Source organism: Danio rerio, chromosome 13 (assembly GCF_049306965.1).
Source record: "Danio rerio strain Tuebingen ecotype United States chromosome 13, GRCz12tu, whole genome shotgun sequence".
Taxonomy (NCBI): Eukaryota; Metazoa; Chordata; class Actinopteri; order Cypriniformes; family Danionidae; genus Danio; species Danio rerio.
Window position 1 is genome coordinate 42,399,953 of NC_133188.1, and position 21,442 is coordinate 42,421,394.

Consider the following 21,442-nt stretch of genomic DNA (forward strand, 5'->3'; position numbering starts at 1 on the left):
CTTTGACCTGCATTTTATACAATTACAGAAGTCCACAGATCCAGCTAGAATCTTCATCTTGGCTGACTCGGGGCTAAAAAAATACACAACAAGTTTTCAATTTTGGATGATCTTTCCCTTTAAGTCTTTTAAAGTCAATACCTGATATCTGAGTCCCGCAGGGGTTACGTGAGAGCATTCAGAAAGGAATGTGCATGACGCCGTGTATCACTTGTCCCGTTGAGACATTTGCAGCATAACATGTCGTGTTAGTTACACTATCCTTCAGAATATGACAGGATACATGTAGCTTTAATATAGATGTGCTTTGGTATGAGCGGATGCAAGTTTGTTTTTGATATTCAGGTTGCTGAAAAAAACCTGTTTGTATGACGTACTTAAAAGGGTTTATCTGCAGTTCAGTGATATCAGCGATGGACAGATGTGCGAGTGCTGGTCCAGCATGTTTTTTTCGTAAGTAAAAGTTTGGTTCAGATGGTATCATCCTGAACTCTACAACTTCAAACGTTTGTGGCAATGAATCGCTGAGCAAATGGAAAGTCACAAAAAGCATTTCCTGGCGTAACCCCGTTGGCATTTGTGGCCAGCGCTTGAGATATCTCTGTTACTCCACTGGATCTTGTTCCAAAGGGCTTTGAAGGCCTGCCATTCAACATATCAACAGTTCCCTCTGCTGAAATCATGCGCTGCTCTCTGAGACCCAGCCCTGTTTGACTTTCTTCATAAAATATGAACTAAAGTTCTGTCTCAAACAGAACTGCTCTGGGGAAATGTGTATTAAAAAAAAAAAAAAAAAAACCTTTTTAAAATTTTTTTTAGACTAGTACTTTATGTAAAATGTGTATTTCTCAGACATGTTGAATGTCTATTATGTTTGCTATTGTTTGTCTATAAACATGTCTGAAGACATCAGCCAGATTTTTACTCTTATTGAAATATAAAATATACATAATATAAAATATATAAATATACATAATACAAAACTATGAATATATGAATATGAATAATACAACATATAAATTCGGTTATGCTTTTACCTTTAACTTTTTACTAGCCTGCACTCTTATTGTTAAACACTAAAGACCCCAGTATTTAAAAGAGAGATTCTTCCCTATAAATACAGCTTTCTGTATTTTCTGACCACTGTAATTTGTGTAAATCCGTTTGTTTTTGATTTTTTTGATGGGGCTCAAAGTGAGGTTCATCGTCATCAAAGCACATCGCTTCATGGTTTGCACCTACGTTGTTCATCTTTGTGCGCAAGGAGGAGCAGAAACTGCTTCATTTTAGACATCCTTCAGGGATGTAATTGTAAACCAGGCTACTGTGTATATAACATAAAGGGTAACACTTTACAATAAGGTTCATTAGTCAATGCATTTACTAACATGAACTAATCATAAACAACACATGTACAGCATTTATTAATCATAATTGAACATTTACTAATGCATAATAAACATCCAAGTCCATGCTTGTTAACATTAGTTAATGCACCATGAGTTAACATGAACTAACAATGAACTACTGTATTTTCATTAACTAACGTTAACTAAGATAAACAAATACAGTAGATGTATTGTTCATTATTTGTAGTAAATGAATTAACTAACATTAACTAATGAACCTTTTTGTAAAGTGTGACCACATAAAGATATTGTGTAGTGCTATAATGTGCACGGATGAGGAAGCCACTGACAATTTGCAAGATTGTGAAATTCCTTTAAATGCGTGCTCGGCTGTGCACACTATTTTCCGCTATCACATTTGCATGTCACGGCCATGCGCTAAAGCCGCAGGACACACATTTGTTGTTATCCGCTGCAAGTCTTACATCTTCATTTATTCAGCCTAGCACCTGAAATTTAATACCCGAATGTTTCATAAGTTTAGATAATATTGCAAATGTATGAACATTTATTTTATAGTTAATTAAACTATTAAAAAGCAGGGACTAAGCCGAAGAAAAGAGAAAGTAACAGTGATAAACTCTTTTTAGCGATGTATGATATGTAAAGTATATTAGGCTACTCTATTCAACTGGACCTATGTTTATATTTATAATATTTTAAGGCCTTTAAATTATTTAATGGCTTAAAACAGTTCACATTTTTGACTGACTAGTAGTTTACTTATCACGTGGAATAAAGAGTCTACTAAATTACAGGAAAAATTATATTCTGTGGACACAAGCACTAACGGAGTTAGTGGCACCATCTTGCGGCGGTGTGTGGATCTGACATTGCGGTACAAAGGCTATAAACCTATTAAATATTACTTAGGTGACTATTAAACTGCTAAATATTTAATCTGATAAAACAAAAAATGAAACTTAAATTGTGTGGCCAATATTAAATATTTCTATAAAGAATATTATCCTTTTTTGGAGGTGGTGCTTGTCTTCCATCACATACCTGTTAAAACTAAATACAATTAAAGGCTGGTTGAGCATTATTTTCAAATAATTATCTGGCACGTTATTCATTATTGCTTACTGACGCTTTCAGAAATATAAGTAGGAGAACTGTCACTGGGGTGGTACCTTCTTAAAATGACACACTTTTGTACTGTTAGGTACTAATACAATACACTTTTGGCATTAATATGTATCTGACATGTCAATATCGATAATTTCAGCACAAATGTGTGCTTTTTTTAATGTTCCTCTCCTGCTCTTGTACCTTTACTTCTAAAATATTAGCAATGTTGAAAATATTATTGAAAATAATGCACACCAAGCCATGATGAAAAAGTTTTAATTGTATTAAAACTTGCCAGAACTTAACTCAGTTTGTTTATGTGTTGTTACATTTAATTTCTGAGTTCAAGTCAACCAAATATTTTTGCAAAATAGCCATCTGTCCATAACATTTTCAAACTATTGTTTTAGTTGCAAACTTGTGGAATTAAGTTTCTACCTCAGAATGATGATAATAATAATAATAATAATAATAATGATAATAATAATAATAATAATAATAATAATGATGATGATGATGATGATGATGATGATGATGATGATGATAATAATAATAATGATGATGATGATGATGATGATGATGATGATGATGATGATGATGATGATGATGATAATAATAATAATAATAATAATAATTATTATTATTATTATTATTATTATATAATTATTTTATATATTATATATTATAATTATTTTATAGATAATAATAATTATTATTATTATTGTTGTTGTTGTTGTTTTTATTTAACAAACTAATAGTATTAAGCAGTTTTTGCTTGTATAGCATTTAAATATCATGCAATGATTTTCATTTTAAGCCAACACTTCTCTGTGTGCTCTGTGTGTGTTTTTGTATTGGGAAGCTGCCAGACTGTATATTGTGACCTGGCCTGTTCTCCAGCCAGGACGAGCTGCGCAGTACATAATTATCAGTCAAGTGAGCAGAGATCCCTGCGGCATTTTGACCTCACACTGTCGTGACGAGACCGAGAGAGGGACACAGCCCTGATTTTAACCCATCCTTCACCTCCCCCCTCGTGCTGCAATGCCCAGAGCCAATCTGTGTCTCCGTGCTGACTCCCGAGGTCAGGACAGCCTGTAGGCCTGAAGCTCAAACCCAGTCCCTCTAAAGAGAACTGGTGTTGCTGTTGTTAAAAGTGACATATTATGACCCTTTTTCACAAGATCTTATATAAATCTTTGGTGTCCTTGGAATGTGTCTGCAAAGTTTCAGCTTAAAATCCACTACAAATCATTTGTTTTAGCTGTTCTAGTTTGTCCTTGCATGCAAATGCGCTACTGCTTTCCAAAAGAGGGCGGAGCCTCTATGCTACTCTGACACTCCAGAAGCAACAAAACAAGTGAATCACATACAGTCGAAATCTTTTGGCTTATGGACTTGTTGCTGGTAAAAGTCTGGACCCTATTCTTTTGTGGTCTGGAGCCCACAGCGTCCATTTCTTCCAAAAAATATCTGAAATATTGATTCATATGACCACCATACACGTTTCCACTGTGGGATGGTCCAACTCAGTTTGTTTATGTATTATGTTCACAAACGAGTTGCAGGTAATGAAGTATTAAGCGTTTGTTCCAAAGAAAATGGCGTCTAAGCAAAATGCTAGCAGGCATCTTTAGCTTCACTGATGCTCCGCCTCTTTGCTCCTTTTTGGGCAGCCCCTGTCGCCATGATGACGTGCGAACAAAATGGCGACAGTTGGCCACACCTACTTGTAGCTTCTTTTGCACATTTCAGAAACCAATGGGTGACGTCACAGATACTACGTCCATATCTTTTACAGTCTATGGGAAATACTAGTCTATGGGAAATCCGTAGGATAAACAGGAGAACAATCTGCTTTCATTTGATTAACAAGATTAATAAACACATGACCTTGACACCTCTGACTTAAATGGAGTAAGTTCACAGTACTCATATAGATTACTTTTTAACTCAAAGCTTTGCTGCAATTGGTTTCCTCAAATGGTTTGAGTTGCCTTTACTTGTGTAACGACGGGGAGTGACACTGACAACAGAAGGTAGGATCCAAATGCAGGTTTAATCGTAGTCAGGCAAGCAATGGTCAAAACAGGTGTAAACAGATATATGTAGACAATCCAGAATTGTAATCAAGGTACAGGCAATAGGTCGAAAGGCTGGCGGCTAAACAGGATAACAAGGATACAAAGCTAGGTTTAAACACGGAGAAACAAGACAGGGAGAAACGCGTTGTTATGTCACTTAACAGTAAACAAGACTCAGCAACATGTGTGTGGAAAAGAGGGGTTTAAATAGTCCAAATAATCATTGTGTGGGTGGCTTCAGCTGTGAGAGTTCAGTCTATGACAAGGTTCAGGTGGTGAATGCAATCAAGTTAGATGAATGGGCATGGGTGTCAGGGAGAAGTGCATGTATGAAAATGTAGTCCAGGAAAAGGCGGAAGTGTAGTTCTAAGTGTGTGTTTGTGTGTGAGTGTTTACCAGCGACATCTGGTGGTTGTTCGCTGGTGAACATGACAACTTGTTGGATTTTACAATACTCAGTTGGTTTGAGTTCCCTTTATTTATCATGATTTACTGTGCTCAAATTGCTTTATTTACTTAAATGCATTAAGTTTACAGTACTCATTAAGATTAGTTTTTGAACTTAAATGGTTTGTTGCAATCGGTTTCCTCAAATGGTTTGAGTTACCTTAACTTTTTGGGTTTTACAGTGTGGTATTTACACTTGCTTTTTGTTTAACATTAGCAACATTTGCTTTAAAGGGCCTTAGTACAGAAGCTATGCAAACAGCTGTCAATATAATATAATGGTTATTTGACTATAGCAATTTGCATGACTATGACAGAGAATTATGGCTTTTTGATGCAGTAAATGCTGCTCCAACTAAACACAGCTGATTACAGAACTGGCTTTATAGACAAATGCACATGACAATGACATGCAATTTATCACCTCCCACTGCAGGCCCGATCAAGGTAAAGTTCTTACTGTCAATAAACTATACAGTGTGCAATAATTGTACATTTATGATTTGTACAGGTGCTGTTCATTTTCTGTATTAATCTAACAACATGCATTTGCTCCTCAGTACACATTTTTGTTTAAAATAAGTCTAATAAATGCCTAATTATAAACATCTTGGCGAAAATGGAAAATACAGCATGTATCATGTGTCTTAGCATTGCACTGCATGTAGTTAGGATACAGTGTAAGACTATATGGAGACTATATGATGCACTCAAAGAGACTGTTTAGCATTTTTGGGATTATAGAAATGTGAGTGGCGGGATTGTACATTATAGGCTGGTTGTTTGTACACACTGTGTTCAAACACCTCATAAAAGTGAATATTGCGTAACCATAGGAGGAAGGACCACATCAGAGAGGCGTGCTACTTCCCTGAAGCAGTCATTAGATTGTGCTGAAAGCAGTATGGGATCACTCTCTCCAAAGACCCCTCTGGACATCCATCATTTAAGAGCAGCCGTACAGTAACCTCCATCAGTCCGTCCCAGAGTGAGCTTCCTCCCCACTGCAGGCCCGATCAAGTTCAAGTGCTGGTTCACACTCACATCTATCTTTTATGGCCTTCAGTTCAGGGTCAACAAAATGATAGGTGTAGGAAAAGTCTTTGGTTGCTGTTTTGTGGATGTGTCAGAAAGGGAGCGCTGACTTTATACTGTATAGACTGCAGCTGCTTATTATCTTTATAAAGCAGGAAATAATAGACAATTTACTGTGATAAATGCTAGAAACTATAAGCACAGATGTGGGATTTTGAAATGGTGGTTTTACAGTTTAAATTTTTATTTGCACTTTGAATGTTATGTTTAACTTTTAATGTTAGATTTAACATGGTGAAATTTCATTTGATCTTAAAAATAATGTTTATTTTATTTAGTAATTTAGTTTTTCTATATTTCTTTGCCTTCTCTTTTATTCATAAAACTTTTTTAATTTAATTTAATATTTAATATTTAATTAAACTTTTTAATTTAATTTACATTTTAAATTTTCATTTTTTAATTTAATTTAATTATTATTTTAATTATTTTATTTTATTTTACTTTATTTATTTAAATAAATGTAATTTACAATTTTATTTTATTTTATTTTATTTTATTTTATTTTATTTTATTTTATTTTATTTTATTTATTTTATTTTATTTTATTTGCTCAATCCCAAATAGCAAGCAAGATGAAAGTGCTCTCTTGCATTTTTATTGCCTGTTAATCAGAAGAGTTTATGGAAATAGTGAGTGTCTAAATCAGAGATACCCAAACCAGGGCCCGCTGGCCAAAGTTGGCCCAAGGTAACCTTTGATTTGGCATCTAAGAATAGTTTAGTGATTGTCATTTAAATTTAATGTAACCTTATATTAGTTTGTTTTATTGTTAAGCTACAAAAAAGCTATATAAAATCAATTGTTTCAATGTAAATGGTGTCAATCAGATTTTGTTTAAAATTTACATACGATGAAAAGTGGACATTGCAGAGACTGGTGAACGAATCAAGGCAAAGGCAGATAAATGTTATTTGTTTATGGTTTTGTTGCAATACATTCTAATTTTAAAAAGTTATACTGCATTAGTTAATAGGATTCAAAGTAATGTTTTCTGTTTATTTTTAATATTATTACATTTATTAGGAAATTGCGCATGGCAGTTTTAATGTAAAATAGTTTAGAATATTTATCTTTGGCCCACAGCTATCAACGTTAATTGGCTTTTGGCTCTTCATACAAAGTTTGATCCCTAGTTTAGATGTTGTTCAAATACTACTCAAATACTTCCAATATAAGGCTCTTTTTTCCTTATTCTCACAGAAACATCTTATTTGTATTGATCTTGCTTTATAGAGTAGTTCTCCACATTAGTCTTCGCTCCATTGTCATAAATTAAAAGCCCAAATTAGTCTATTCATGAACTTGAAGAAGTGATTAAAACGGGGCAAGGCGCTCGCCTGGCCTTAATATAATTCAACATTAATACTCACTCGAAAGCTTAACTAAGACAAATTGCTGTATTTCGAGGTTCAGTGTTCCTGCCTCTAAGTGTCCTCTGACTTATTTGAGAAATCTGTGTGTGTGTGTGGCTGCCGGTCCTGATGTGTCACACCTAACAAGAGCTGCTGTAAATTCAGCCTGTCGATATGCATCAGGCCTCGTTTATCAGCCACCTCTCCTCAGCAGCTCTTCTTCCTCTCTCACCTTCTTATATTCCTCTTTTTTCCCCCCCACCTGTTCTCACTATTTTGCTTTTCAGCAGCAGAAGTTCTGACTTTGCCTGTGGTTTTGCTTTATCTTCGGTCATATTCCCTCTCACAAAGCCCCGTCAGGCGAGATAATCCCAACTGCAGCCAGAGGACTTGAGAAATACACTGTATATTTTGTGTGTGTATATTTTGTGAGGGGGAAGATTGTGCAGAGCATTCACTAAAACGTTTAGTGAGAAGAACGTTGAGAAGAAAGAAAACAGATTTGTCATGTAAATAAGGCCACCTCAACACCTTGAGACATTAGGACAACACATACACTTAATACACAAATACACTTCATTGAACATGTACACATTGACATCACCTATTCTGAATACTACAGGTTAACTATGTTTATATTTAATAACGGTAACTGTTAAAAGCTATAGTTACTTGTAAATTAGTTAAAGTTATTAGCAACTAATGAAGTTTAACCTTTCGGAATTTGATTGTAATGCAGTAATGTGCACCTTTTATAATGTTCTAATGTTCACTGTTTTTAGGCTTGTGATGATAAATTGATACAATACAAATTAATTCAATTCTGAGATTGTCTAAATGCATTTTGACTCTCTCTTGAGTTGATTCTAAGCTTAGTTTTTACTTTGAAATGCCACTTTACAAACAGCCATACTCTGGTCGCCTCTAATTCTTTACACAGATTTACTACTTAATAAGAATTATTAATAAATATAAAGGGGCGAGGCAGTGGTGCAGTAGGTAGTGCTGTCGCCTCACAGCAAGAAGGTCGCTGGGTCGCTGGTTCGAGCCTCGGCTCAGTTGGCGTTTCTGTGTGGAGTTTGCATGTTCTCCCTGCATTCGCGTGGGTTTCCTTCGGGTGCTCCGGTTTCCCCCACAGTCCAAAGACATGTGGTACAGGTGAATTGGGTTGGCTAAATTGTCCGTAGTGTGTGAATGTGTGTGTGGATGTTTCCCAGAGATGGGTTGCGGCTGGAAGGGCATCCGCTGTGTAAAAACTTGCTGGATAAGTTGGCGGTTCATTCCGCTGTGACGACCCGGATTAATTAAGGGATTAAGCCGACAAGAAAATGAATGAATGAATAAATATAAAGATCTAATTGTTTTAATGTGTCATTGATAGTCTTGTTTTGATTGTTCTTGCATTTCTACTGTGTTTAAGTCATTTTGTTTTGCTGTTGTGAAGAACTTTATAGACCTTTTTTTGTAGTATAGTTGGTTGATTGGTAAATTGAAAGATTAATTAATAAAAATAGGGAAGTTTTAAGCATTACAAGTGTATGTAGTGAGCTTTGTTCAAATTAATATACGGCATTAAAGCTGAACAAAAAAAAGAAACAATTCACAAAATGCATTGATTTAGCGTCCCAGCCCTACTGGTGTAAAAAAAAGTAAGTAGTTACTTTACTTAAAGTGAGTAAACCTCTTGCTTTAAAAGCAACAAGTTGACTGTACGTAATAATCCAATGTAACTAAGAACAAAGTTTATTTGATATCATTTTATTTTGATGGTCCCTTTAATGCACTTGGTTGAATATAAAAGTGCAGTAGGTGATCTGCCAAAATGCTAATCTGTTAGCATATTAGCTTTGGACGGCAGGGGAGGGACTGTTTCAAAGCCACGCCTTCGAGACACGACAGCAGACGTGTTGTTGTCATTCACCAGTCAGAAGTGTAGGTAAAGGTTGGCCAGCAGCGTGCAGAAATTATACTTATTACTAAGCCACACTTACATGCAATTTCAGAGCGATTATTCAGAGTAGCAAGGTAAACAATTTCAGGAGTATTTATTGTTCAGAAATGACCCAATGTGACTTTAAAACCAACTTCATCTCAGTAAAGCAGGCTAGGCAATAAAGCACTTTTTACTGAAGTTTGGTTTTTAAACTAAATATACATCTACATTATCGAGGCTGTAAAAGTTCCCTTATGAAACTGAAAATAGTCACATCAATCTTTTACCAGAAGATTTCAGTGTAACAACATCATCTGCATCAGCTCTACGTGAAGCTAAAGTAGTTTTATCATGAATACGCGGCGCTCATCTAGGCGTGCACACACTAATGGTGGATGTGCATGAACAGAAATGCACAAAAGCCCAAATCTGCATTTGTTGACAGACAGTTTGAGCTACTTATCGGAATTATGGGAGATGTCAGTCCGACAATATTTAATTGGATGAATATTTTTTAGTTTTATGCCTTATCCAGAATATAAAAATACATATAAACAATCAATAATCATTACTATTGGACTGTGAAGAGACTTTCAACCAGCACAACACAAAAAATTCTGAAGACAATCACCTACTGCACCTTTAAGTTACATGGCATCTACTTGCCAACTTAATTCTCATTAGATTATAAGTAGACTGTTAGGTTTGGAGTAGGGTTAGTGTAAGTAGACATGTACTTGCAAAGATTCTTATAGTCAGTTAAAAGTCTGTTGAAAGAGCAGTATCAGCAGATATTATGCAGACAGTCTACTAATACTCAAATAAGAATGTATTGCATTTTTTGTCAACAAAATGTGTAATAGGGATCATCAAAATAAAGTGTGTCTATTTATTTAACTTCAATAATTGAGTGCAGTTTTTCCTTCAAATTATTAGATAAATCACTTTAAAAGCCATGGTTTTGCTAACTTAGTCAAGTAATCGTTTTTTAAATAATACTTAATTTATTACATAATATGTGTGTATACAGTATGCAATGTGAATTTTGAATAATAATAGCCACTGAATAGGCCAAATACTTGATTTTACTTTTTAGTTTATTAGTGTACGCTCACAGATAATTTAAAACCTTTCAAAGAGCATTGTGTGAAGTCTTTCGACACAAGCATACTAGAAAACATACTAGATAACATATCCTTTATCTAGGGTCAACCCCATTGCATTAATTATAAAAACTGAAGGCTATTTTGAGCTAGAGTGTGCTGTAATTTTTCTAACAATAAATACAATCGTTTTCTCACAGATAATTTTTGAGAAGGGAAGCGCAGAAGGATGCTAAACGGATGCATCTTACATTTGTGTTCACCGACACTATCAAAAAAGAGTTTGACTGCCTACACTGATCAATGCAAAAATAAAAAGTATACTTTGGTCTACACCAGGGATGTCCTAACTCGGTCCTGGAGGGCCGGTGTCCTGCTGAGTTTAGCTCCAACTAACAGCTGTCTAGTAACAGCTTGATAAGCTGCTTCAGGTGTGTTTGATTAGGGTTGGACCTAAACTCTCTAGGACACTGGCCCTCCAGGACCGAGTTAGGACACCCCTGGCCTACACTAAGCATATGCTTTGTGTAGTTCGTACATGTTTTTTGAATGGTGTTTGAAGTACTTAATTTGTCAACATTTAAACAGATATGAATACCCTGGACAAATATGTACCTTGGACTTCCTGCAGTTTTTGCATTTACAAATCCACTAGAGTGTGCCGTGTACATAGTTGAAAATCTCAAATACATTACTGTAGCACGTTTTGTCATACGTTTTTCGTAAGTCCATCAGAGACTACCTTGTACATGTTTGCAAATATTAACATCATTCTCGTGCGCATCCGTGAGAGAAGCTTGTCAGCGTGCATAATATATGAGCTTGATATCAACAGGCCCACCCATGGCCATCCCTAAACCCAACCGATAGGGTTTTCATAAGCAAACTAGATGAGAAAAGCTATCATAGCCATGTGCTTCTACCGCAACCACACGCTGCTTTTTTGGGGTTTTGTTTTACCTGGTTTCTGAAACCGTCCATCACTGAACTCAAACACTGGTCCACAAATCTGGTGCCATTCATGGGAGGCACTTCGTACAGGCACTCTAAAAGACCAGATTATAAAAGACATATGTACTGAATAAAAATAAATACTTTAATGGCATTCATTAAAGGTCTACATATTTTTACATATATTTTTTAAAATACCAAATTTTATTTAATAATTTGTATCATTATTAAAATTTTTACTTTAATAATAATAATTATTATTATTATTATTATTATTATTATTATTATTATTATTATTATTATTATTATTATTATATTCTTTTTTAATTGTCCCTAAACAATCATGTGAAAATGCACTAGACCTACCTATATCTTTTTATTTATTTTTTTTATGGTACAGTAGTAGCCAGTTTCAATGACACCTGTTAGCACAAATGCTAATTCGAACACACATTAATAGTGGCTCCTCGATGCATAAAAATTACATCCAACATAATTACCCAATTTGTAAGAGAATTAAAAAAATGAAATGAAATAGGCTATATTTTTCCTCCAATAAAGATTGTCCGCCGGGCAGCGTGGATTAATTTTTAGGCAGCCTGACTGGAAAACACAATAACCCCAAGACATCACATTAGCAAAGCAATCATTTTACACATAAAATGCAGACATCTGTACCCACAAGCACATATTTCTTGGTTCTTAAAAATGTGTCCCTGGGCACATTTTCATGTTGTTTAAAAACAACAACAACAACAACCCTAGTGAAGACAGCACAAACAATAGCCGTACATGTCAACAAATGCTTTCAATGCTTCTCAAAGATGTTTGTGCCGCTGATAAAAAGGACAGACATTTGGATAAGAATGAAACTTTTTAAGGGGATTTTATATTTGCGCATTTTGAGTTTGCTGTTTGTCTGTGGATGTACTCAAAAAAATAAAAAATAAAAAAAAACTTTAACGTCAGTGCTTCACTGACATACACTGCACAATTTTTATCCCCCTGTTAAATCCCTAACTTGGTCTGATACACCATCTGCTGACTGTAAAGATCCCCCCCCCCTCCCCTTAGTTGTCCTGTCAGGAAGCTGCGAGGAAGCAGACTTTGATTAAACTGGTTCCTGTTTCTTGTGTCTCCTCAGGGTTTGAAAGGAGATCCTGGACCTCAAGGCCTACCCGGTCTCAAAGGTGATAAAGTAAGTAACCCTGCAAGTTTGATAACATTTACAAACTATATTGCTCAGAGAGAGATGGAGGCTGTATGATCTTGGAGATGATTTTTTTCAGACCCTGAATTTTTTATACACAGAAAGCCACACAGTCTGTTTGTGAGTCATTCTTCGAAAACTGCCAGAAAATAAGCTAGATTTTTTTTTCTTCTTTTTTGGGAAAATCATTATAGCATTAAAAAGTAAAAAATGTCACAGCTAAACTTTGGCTGCTGGTTCATTTGGGTCTAAAAGGAGGGAAAAATGCGAGTTCTGCTGAGACACCTCCAGCCAAACATTGGCATTATTGGTGAAAGTATACTGGTTTTCAGTGGCAGATGCTACAACCCCCAACTCAGTAATGAATAAGTGGTGACAGCCTAGCAGAATATCAATAGGCATATGTATCAATATATCATTTATGACATTTGAAAATTCAAGCTGTTTTGTTTCTAGTCTGCGTAATGGGAATGAACAGGAAATGGACAAAAACAGTGTTTTAGAAATACCATTAAATCAAATTTCAAAATAAAAGGTGACCGTGCATATAGTGATATTCTGATTATTATTCATATATTCATTTTCCTTCGGCTTAGTCCTTTATTTATTAGGGGTCACCACAGTGGAATGAATTGTCAACTATTCCATCATATGTTTTATGCAGTGGATGTTTAACCTAGTCCTGGGAAACACCCACCATACACCCAATTGACTTATGCCGCATGTTTTTGGACTGTGAAACCGGAGCACCCTAAGGAAAACCCACACGAGCATGGGGAGAACATGCAAACTCCCCACAGAAATGCCAGAAAAGTTCAAATGAATTTTCCTCAACAGGGACGCTTTAACTGATCAAACGTAATAGAAAAGACGTAGGTAGTGCTGCCGCCTCACAACAAGAAGGTCACAGATTTGAGCCTCGGCCAGGTCAGTAGGCATTTCTGTGTGGAGTTTGCATGTTCTCCCTGTGTTCGCGGCGGTTTCCTCCAGGTGCTCCGCTTTCCCCCACAAGTCCAAAGACATGGGGTATTGGTGAATTGGGTAAGCCAAATTGCCCAAAGTGTATGTACTGTATGTGTGCGAATGAGTGTGTATGAGTTTCCCAGTGATGGGTTGCGGCTGGAAGGGCATTTGCTGCTTTAAACACATGCTGAATAAGTTGGCGGTTCATTCCTCTGTGGCGACCCCAGATTAATAAAGAGACTAAGCCGAAAATAAAATAAAATGATTGAACAATTCTCAAATTATGAGTAAAAAGTAGCCCTTTTAATAGTCAGTAATGGCGCCTCGCTTACGCACTGCTTAATACGCACAAGAGAGCAATAGGCAAATATCTTTACATATGAAAAAATTAAAATATTAAGGATATATAGGATATAATAAGAATAGATATAGGATATAAATATAAAAGATTAAAATATTACAAAACATTATTTTCTAGCCTACATAAATATGAAAAATCACTGCTTTTATGTCTTCTTCATCTCTGGAGGCTTTTTCAGTTTATTTATAACAAAATGCTTTTGTATAATGTTATTATTATTAGCAGTATTATTTAATATATGCATATTTATATTTATTTTATTAAAAACAAGCTTAGATTTGCCCACCTGTCAGGTTTTAGACCATATGGGGCATGGCAGGTGTATTTGGAAATAACTCAGTATTTTGACCACACTTGGTCATTATTGTTCATTTATTCGTTTGTTAGAAATTAGAACTGAATTTAAAAAATTTTTTTGAAACAAATCTTTGCGTTTAACAAACGAAATTAATTATTTATAGGCTAATTGATGTAAAGGTTTCCCTATCCATAAGCGAATGTGAAAGTAGTTCCATTATCTCTCATTCTCACGCAGTAGATGCTCTGTTTAACAGTTTTCTGTTAAAAAAACTGTCAACTGTTAACTGTTTGCTTGTGAAATGTTAATTTTTTCCACTTAGACTTACTTTGCGTCCTGTAAATAGCGAATGTGCTTTTGGTGCGACACAGCTGGGTCTTAAAGGGAATGGGAGATGAGACTCTAATTGGTTTATTCTCAAAACACACCTGTAACTCATTAAGAAAATAAACTCAACCCTTTTAGACCATGCGCCTTGGCGCAAAGCACATTTTCCCGTCCGTAAATTAGCAAAAATGCGTTCTGACGCCCTGAAAGCATTTGCGCCCTGCGTTTTGCGCTCTGTGCATGGACCGTCAAAATAGAGCCCTAAGAAGTATTACACTGAGAAAGATTGATGCGTTTGAATGCAATTACGCATGTATGTGAAAACGTAGCATTCTGTACTGCATTTAGTTATTGTTTAAGGCCCTTTGTCAATTTTAGTCATCACACAGTAAACATCATTTTCTTATCAGTGACATGCAGTCTAAAAGATCTCTGGGTTATTGCATTTAACAATTTTGGACATCTTCTTGGACGCTTTTAATGATTCCAAACGGCATACTACATTGATAAAGCTGCTTGTTCTGTATAATGCGATTTTTAGATTCTATGTGCAATTTCATTGGACAGGAAACACATGACTGATTTTTCTACTCTGCTAATCCCCATAGACCAGTAGAAATAAAGTAGTGATTGCAGGTTGAAGGAAAATAGTGAATTAAAAGCACAAAAAAATGTACTCAAGGGAAGGTAAAAGTGTGAATTTTTACTACTTAGTAAACTACTATTCCTGAGGAAAAAATAAATAAATCAGTTACAGTAATTTGATTATTTGTAATTTTACATCACTGATAATTAATTGGCCACTTTATACAATGCTCTTAATGCGGCAAAACCCTATAAAGCACCATGTACAACCAGTGTTCATGGAAACATGTTTAGATCCAATCATTGATTGTGTAGCTTTTATTGCTAGTGCTGAGTGTAGCAGGTATGAACACTTCTGTAAATCAGGCAAATGAAAAGCAGCTCAGTTTTGTCGGATGGAATCAATTTTAATATTGACAAGTCAGATACTATATGGAAATGGGAAACCTTAATGAATGCAAAACTGCAGTGCAACTCTGATTGCATATATATAAAAGAAGCATTTCAGATTATGAGCAGGTTAAGCTCGCTTGCAGCATTCATTACATTTTGTCGATTATCACAGACCATGATATTAACTCATTTGTAAAATCAGCGGAAAGCCGTGTTTGTATTAAAGCTCTTTTGAAAGAAGTCTCTAGAGGAAGACATTATTGTGAGTTTCAAAGCAGCATTAGGAAGACATTATGCCTGGTTTCACAAACAGGACTTGGATTCAGTCAGGATTAATATAAATAAGGATATTTAAGCTTTTAGAAATTGAAATGTAAAAAAAGTCAATGAAAAGTACATTACGTGTGCATTTTGTGAAAAAAACAATGACATATTTTAAGATGTCTGTGCAAGTTGTTTTTAGCAGCTCAGAAATGACATTTCCACTGAAACAAGCCGTTAGCCTTATCAGTGGAACTGGGGCAAATGTTTGTTAATATTTAGCAAATTTTTATACTTAATTTTTTATACTTTTTATGCCTTTTTTGTTTTTAGTTTTAACATAAATTGCCCTGGTTATATGTATCCTTAAAACATGTTACTGATACACCAAATGTCAAACATAAATAACTAAATATAATAGTGAGTGTGTGTGTTTATTTGTATTAATTTAATGATTGTTTCTATGTTAATGTTTTAATATATATATATATATAAATATATATTAAATAAATATATATATATATTAATACTTGGTCCTTTACCAAGATGTGAACCAAATATTTTCTTTGGAATATAAAAAATAAAAATAATCAATGTATAAATATACTTTTATTTTATTTTGTTTTGTTTTTATTTATTTAATTGTATTTACTTATATAATTCAATTTTAATGTTTATTTATTTTATTTATTTATCTAATTATGTATTTTATTTTATTTATTTACCTTAGTTTAATTACATTTTATGTATTATTTATTTATTCAGTTTAATTTTATTGTGTTTTATTTTATTGTGTTTTATTATTTTCTTTAATTATTTTCTTTATTTTCATTTTTTATTTAATTATATGTTTAATCATTTATTAAATTAATTGCGTTGTATTGCATTTATTTTATTTAATTTTTTTTTATTTAATTAAACTTTTGCAAGCAAGTCTAATTTTGTATAGTTCTCATGTAAAAAAAAATAGCAGTTTAATGAATTAAATAATTTGTTGTTGTTTTTTGGAGTGTTTACTTGAAGTTATTGTGTGTGTGCGTGTGTGTACAGTGGTAAATATGTAACAATTATTTTTACTTTAAACTTTCCTTTCATGGCATTTATTTGTACATTTCTGACCCACAATTGTTTCAAAGCACTTTCTATTTAGTTCATAACAACAGCATGCCTGTCCTGTACACAATTTCTGTTTGTTCTTCTCACACACATACAGTATTATGATTCCCTGTGGTATGGTCCACATGTCACACATACTGTTGACAGAAGTTTAATCCATAACTTTCCTTTAAAAAATGCCTCCCAGAATTCCCAGACAGGCCTACACAGCAGGAAAGATGATGTGACATGAGTGAAACAGAATGGAGAATAGAGTTTCCTTCTCTGATATCTGATTGCCCAACACCCCCGTATGCACACACACATGCGCACACACCGCAGTGGGATTACTTTCCAAACAATAGATCAAATGCTAGTCTCTAATTAGCTGGCATATTAGCCGTTGTCTTTTACAGTATTGGCTTTCTTTGTTTGCCTGCTTTGCGCTCGTAATTGTCAATGCCGCGTTTTTAGGCCTTGAAGTTCTAATGAGCTCCTCTGAGTTGCGGCAGAGAATAAAACCAGCGCCTTTTTCATCTCATCTCGCAGTCAGACAGAAGGAGGGGAGGAAGACCGTTAGCTGGGATTGAAACTGACAGTCGGAAAGACACGTCATGCTCTTCAAACATAGAATGACTCAGAATATCTTCAAACGGGCCAGCTTTAGGTGTTCACAACTTTATACGCCTGCGAACTTTGATGTGGAGTTTCTCTGGATTTAAATTGAATCTGTGGAAGGCGCTGCCTGTTTTTGTCGAGGGGTTTCGACTTGAACTGACGTCTCTGCTTGTATTCGTATAACCTTGAATATATGAAAGTCCTTCATTTAAGAGCGGATTTGGGATCATGCGGGTGTTTTATTCTTCCACATATGATTCATAAAGTGATTCTTAGTGGAACAGGTTTTTAATATGATGTTTTGGTCCTCCTGTACTCACTCTCATGTCGTTTCAAACATGGATGACTTACAGTGCATCTGGAAAGTATTCATAGCACTTCACTTTTTCCACATTTTTTTTTTTATGTACAGCCGTATTCCAAAATGGATTCAATTAATTCTACACACAATACTCCATATTGACAATGCGGAAAATATATATATTTTTTAATTGTTGCAAATTTATATATATATATATATATATATATATATATATATATATATATATATATATATATATATATATATATATATATATATATATATATATATACACACAGTAGGTAAGAGTTCAAAGTGGCTATTCCCGCCGGGGTTTATACCGCCGCCGTTTGAAATTGCTGCCGCTCTGTTTTTTGTGTATGACCGCAGTTTGTGAATAAGCCGCCAGGGGGCACAAAGGGACGGGATGCGAACGGACAGAAATAGCCTATACAGCAGCTTTAAATATGCTACTGTGCTTGTAATGAGATTAATATATATATATATATATATATATATATATATATATATATATATATATATATATATATATATATATATATATATATATATATATATATAAATAAATAAATAGAAAAAAAAGTCACATGTACATAAGTATTCACAGCTTTTGCTCAATACTTGCACCTTTGGCAGCCTCAAGCCTTTTCAATAATGATGACACAAGCTTGGCACACCTGTCTTTGGGAATTTTTGCCCATTCCTCTATGCAGCACCTCTCAAGCTCTATCAGATTGGATGGGAAGCGACGGTGTACAGCCATTTTCAGATCTCTCCAGAGATGTTCAATAGGATTTAGATCTGGGCTCTGGCTGGGCCACTCAAGGACATTCACCGAGTTGTTGTAAAGCCACTCAATTCATGTTTTGGTGGTGTGCTTTGACTCACCATGCTTCACTGTAGGGATGGTATTAGCCTGGTGATAAGTGGTGCCAGATTTTCTCCCAACGTAACGCCTAGCATTCACTCCAATTTAGAGTTCAATTTTAGTCTCATCAGACCAGATTATTTATTTTTTTTCTATGGTCTGAGATTCCTTTAGATGCCTTTTGACAAATTCCAGAAGAAGAGTGGTTTCCGTCTGGCCACTCTACCATACAGACCTGATTGGTGGATTGCTATGGGTTATTGATCACCTATCACTCAGCTAAGATAGCCGGCCAGTTCCAAGAAGATACAGTATATGATAAATAAGAATAAAAATTATAGCAGTCCAATCACAATGGGTCTTTTTTGTGTGCACTAATATCATTTACATTTAAATTATTTAAAAAAAAAATATGCATCAATAAAATATATACTATAAAAGGTCATATTATTTTAGATTATATTTAAAATTCAATTTATTAAATATAATATAATTAATAATATCCACATATTTTTGCATTATTGCCGCTGAATGATTCCCTTCACACTGGGATCTTGATAATCACTAGCCAACTGTACATTATTTATTATTTTTATTTTGTGGCAAAGTAGAGCCATTTTGACAGTCTGTTTTAACCCTCTGGGGTCTGAGGGTGTTTTGGGTACTGGAGAAGTTCTGATGTGCCCTGACTTTTGTGCAAAATACAGTAAGTGGCTAAATACCACTGTAAACAGCAAAAACTGGCCTACAATAATAGGTTAACAACATTCATGTACAAGATAGGTCTCTCTCTGTTTTTTTTTTATTTCACTTTCGTCAATTGGTGAAGTTTTAGTCCTCGCCACTGTCACCACTGGCTTGCTTGGTTTTGGACTTGTGCAGCTGTGCATCGAGGGATTTGCTCTTCAGTGTTTGCACTTTCAGCAGTGAAATTTAAACCACACTGAGCTGATCTAAACTGAACTTCAACTCTGAAAACTGGACAAACACAGTTTCAATTTACTAGAACTTCTTTTAAGCTGCTTTGACACAATCTACATTGTAAAAGTGCTATAGAAATAAGGGTGAATTAAATTGAATTGAATTGATTTTGTTGTTTGGAAAGAAACATTTATGCGTTGTTTGTGAAAAAACTACAATTTTGAAGTCACTGCAGTCTCCATGAAAAACACTGAATATTTGTTCACACGACTTTTGAGAACTGCATCTTGTACCCTAAAGTTTTTGCTTCAAAATGATGTTGAAATCATCATGCATACATAATGCATAATACTGTAATCATCCCTCTTAATTTGACCATTTCTCTGTTGCAGGGAGATCCAGGTCCGCCGGGTCCAGGAACACTGTCTGTAAGTACAGTATCTACATTCACCCTACAACTACTGTACACTGCATTTTTCACAGCTCAGCATGAAACTGACTCTCTTTAAACAATTCCTACAAAACATGATCTGCATTTAACTCAACATTTGAGATTTATGGAGAGACTTTGCTGAGGTTTCAGTGGATGATTAACATTTCTGTTTGAGTAACTGAGTGTTATGTTACATGAATCTTTTTAGAAAAGGAAAGACAACAGTTTTTTTTTTTTTATTAAGTGCACATTCAGCTCAATTCAAATGTGTCCAGTCACCTTTATCTATAAAAGGCTTTTGTTTATAAGTTAAACTACAGTTAAAGTCAGAATTATTAGCCCCTCTGAATTATTATTTTCCCTGTTTATTTTTTCCCCAATTTCTGTTTAATAGAGAGATTTTTACCAACATATTTCTAAGCACAATAGTTTTAATAACTCATTTCTAATAATTGATTTATTTTATCTTTGCTATGATGACAGTACATAATATTTTACAAGATATTTTTCAATACACTTCTTTACAGCTTAAAGTGACATTTAAAGGCTTAACTAGGTAAATAAGGTCAACTAGGAAGGTTAGGGTAATTATTCAAGTTATTTTATAACGATGGTTTGTTCTGTAGACTATCGAAAAAGTATATAGCTTAAAGGGGCCAATAATTTTGACCCTAAAATGGCTTTTAAAAAATGAAAAACTGGTTTCATTCTAGCCGAAATAAAACAAATAAGAATTTCTCCAGAAGAAAAGATATTATCAGACATACTGTAAAAATGTCCTTGCTCTGCTAAACATCATTTGGGTAATATTAAAAACAGAAAAAAAAAATCAAAGGGGGGCTAATAATTCTGACTAACTGTATGTTGTTGCACAGTAAGAGAATGTGAAATATCTTTGATTTAATGATTCAACCTTCATCAAATTTAATAATAGTTTATTCAAATTCAAATTCTGCTGTCGTTTTTTGAAACTAATTAGTTTTAGTGTTGATATTGATGCTTTAAATGTGGTAAAATTCTTATCAGTTATAAAACAAATTTGTTGTCTTATTTAGTGCTGATTAATGCCAAAAACAGTATTATTATCCAGCTCAATTCAGTCTGATATAATACGGGATAATGCACATCAAATTGTTTGTTATTGCAACAAATACACACAAAGTATTGATTTGACTCAAAATATTATACTGAACTCAAAGCTGACATAATTTTTAGTATTATGGTACAATCATACCACTTATTACATGCATTTTCACCATGTAAATAGTTATAGCAAGGATTTGAAATGAAACTGTTTTAAAGTTCTGTTATTTTACCTTATTACAGTGTCAAAATCGTC

General features: G+C 34.4%; 1 protein-coding gene across 2 annotated transcripts in view; it reads left to right on the plus strand.

The window, feature by feature from the left end:
- col19a1 (collagen, type XIX, alpha 1) overlaps positions 1-20,914 on the plus strand; it is a 101,851-nt gene extending 80,937 nt beyond the window's left edge. For both annotated transcript variants that reach the window (XR_012388672.1, XR_012388673.1), the window contains exons 9-11: positions 12,593-12,646; positions 20,063-20,585; positions 20,669-20,914. The gene's annotated coding sequence lies outside the window, so the exon portion shown is untranslated. The remainder of the gene's footprint in view (positions 1-12,592; positions 12,647-20,062; positions 20,586-20,668) is intronic.
- Positions 20,915-21,442: the final 528 nt, after the last annotated feature.